Raw genomic sequence first — 3,037 nt, forward strand, 5'->3', positions numbered from 1 at the left:
CGAAGACCTGCACGCCCACCTTCGGAGCTTCATAGAAATCTGCAACACTTTTGTGTTCTCGAATATCTCAACCGAGGAAGTTCGACTAACTCTGTTTCCCTTTTCTTTGTGTGATCAGGCGAGGAATTGGGCATATTCTCTCGAACCGGTAGAGATAACTTCGTGGGAACAGGTGGTGGAAAGTTTATGAAGAAGTATTTCCCACCAACTGAGGAGAAGGAAATTAATAACAAATTTTGAACAAAAAGATGACGAATCGCTCAGCGATGCTTGGGCGAGGTTCAAGCGGCTGGTAAGAGACTGTCCACATAATGGCTTACTAGATTGCCTGCAACTGAAAATTTTCAACCAAGGATTGAACCCCTCTTCGCAGACCACTACCAATGCGGCAGTCGCTGGTGGTCTGCTTGACAAAATATATGAGGAGTCTAAGAGTATACTTGATCGTATTTCCAAAAATCACGAGGATTGGAGGGAAAGCAATCAGATATTAAGAATCAAAGAAAATGACGCAAACAATGGGACCATCGCATCCCTGCAAAATCAAATGACTGTGATGATGAGTTTAATACAAGGTATCACAATTAATAATACGGGAGCGAAAAAAGGGCAGGTCAGCGCAATCACTCAAATGACCGCAAGTTGTGTCATCTGTGGCTGTCTCTTATACACATCTAGATGTGTATAAGAGACAGTAATGGGACCATCGCATCCCTGCAAAATCAAATGACTGTGATGATGAGTTTAATACAAGGTATCACAATTAATAATACGGGAGCGAAAAAAGGGCAGGTCAGCGCAATCACTCAAATGACCGCAAGTTGTGTTATTTGCGGTGATGCTCACCCAATGGAGGAATGCCCAACAAACTTGCAGACGGTATGTTTCATGAGAGATAATCCCTATTCCAATACATATAACCTGGGTGGCAAAACCACCCAAATTTTGCATAGAAAAATCAACAACAAAGCTTTCAACTTGTGGCACAACAATAAAGCTTTCAACTTGTGACACAAAAAGCTTTCAGCCTTTAGCTGATTAATCTCGAATCGTTGGAGCCCATGATCGGTAGGTCCGTGAGGTCCCCCTACTAACTCATAAATGGATAAGCTTTAGGGTAGCTTGAGAAATTAATTTGAAACGTTCAAATTAAACGGAACAAAAGAATATATATTTAAATATGATTTAAATATATGAAGATGATCATTGTGCAAAAATTAATTTAATATTTGATATTAAATTAATTAATATTTTAAATTAATTTAAGAAAATCAATTTTCAATTAAAATGGTTTTAAAATCATTTTATTTTTAAAGAAAAATGAAAAATCGTTTTGCATGTTGCACAAAATGGAGATTGAATTTTTTCTATTACCTTCATTCATGCTCACACAAAGACCATTATCCTCTCTTCATTGATTCTCCAAGCATGAGCTACAAGCCATGCACTTCACCTCTTTGCATGTTCATCTGCAATATATAAAGAAGATTGGAATCATTTGAGAAGAATGAATGCAAAATATTTGAGAGAAAAACTTCTGTGAGAAGAAACTATTCTTCTTGTTCGGCTTTGTGTATTCTTCATTGTTCTTCACTTCTTCAAGCTGTTTTTGAGTCCCACAACTCTACCTAAAACTCCAAGAGGATAGTAGGGAAGACTTTAAGGTGGTTCACGGTGATATTAAGTGAAGACTACTTCTGTACACTCTATTTCTTGGAGAGTTCATCAAAAGTATGATCTTAAAACCCTCTTTTAGAAAAGCATGTTTTAGTTTCTGTAAAAATTAGTGAATTTGAATGCTTATGGATCATTGATACTTCTGCTGCATGTTACTTAACTCTTTCAACATAACTGTCTATACAACCATGTCAAATATACTCCATCCCAAGAATATCTTCTTGCTTCATAGAGGTTGGCTAACAATGGCAGGAATATCAAGTGCACAAAGTGACTTGATTTGTCAGAAAATAGACTTCCAACCATCATCTGTAGTATGTATGTATGCGTATATCTCATGATATCTTCCTCGCTGCATCATAAAAAAGCTCATGAAATTGTGTCCCTAACCATGTTAAACTTAACCTCGATCCTTTAATTTTATCAGCAGGTTTGGTCACACCAAGTAACATGTGATATATTCAGCCAATCATCATGCATTACTCTGGTAACTGGCTTGCCATCAACAGGTAAACCAAAAAGACTTTTATGTCCTATAAGGTGATAGCGCACTTTCCAGTAGGCACATGAAATGTATGCATCTCAGACTTCCATCTCTCAATCAGTGTAGTGATGAGATGTCAATCTAATTGAATGAATCCTAATCTGGCCACTCCATAAAATTCAGATGTATGAAGTAATGGTAGTATTCTAAGGTGGAGTGGGATAGTGCGATGAAAAACCACCTCTCGATGTCTACAGTATATCTCGCTTGTGGTACAATCTTCCCATAAAACTGATGATCGATGAATAGGTTGATCGTATAAAACATCAAGATCAATCGATCATGGGTTTAAATACATGATCTAAAATATTAAAAAAAATATATTTTTTTGAGTGAAACATAAAAATAATGTTCAATTTAATGAATTATAATAAAAAAAATCAATTACACAGTAAAATATTATTTACACAATAAAAATATTAATTACAAGATAAAAATATTAATAATAATAATCCCCAACTGTCTGGAGCTTGTCTTTGTAACGAAGAACACTTCCTTTGATTGTGACCTAGTTGGTTACAAAATCAATACTGTATTGATGGTTAGCCACCACATCTTCATAATCACAGTTTGGTGCAACTCATTTAGGATTAGGGTCAATACATTGAGTCAGATCTTCAAATTGACTAAAGCGTTGTGTATTCAAGTTTATATCCAACCCTACCTTACTCATATTAACATATAAATGCACTAAATTCGAGAGTGACATCGCGATTGAGGACATCAGGTTCATTGCTTGTTCATTAGCAATAGGGAATAACATAAACCTTACTGAGCTTGATGGTGTTAGATTAGTTTGCCTATATACTAATTCTA

At 35.9% G+C, this 3,037-nt stretch overlaps 1 non-coding gene across 1 annotated transcript; it reads right to left on the bottom strand.

Moving 5' to 3' along the window:
- Nucleotides 1-211: 211 nt before the first annotated feature.
- LOC120084266 lies at nt 212-318 on the bottom strand. Its single transcript, XR_005483631.1, has one exon. It is a non-coding gene; the product is annotated as a small nucleolar RNA R71 (small nucleolar RNA).
- Between the last annotated feature and the right edge of the window lie 2,719 nt (nt 319-3,037).

The sequence above is a fragment of the Benincasa hispida genome, chromosome 8, assembly GCF_009727055.1.
Source record: "Benincasa hispida cultivar B227 chromosome 8, ASM972705v1, whole genome shotgun sequence".
In the NCBI taxonomy this organism is placed as follows: Eukaryota; Viridiplantae; Streptophyta; class Magnoliopsida; order Cucurbitales; family Cucurbitaceae; genus Benincasa; species Benincasa hispida.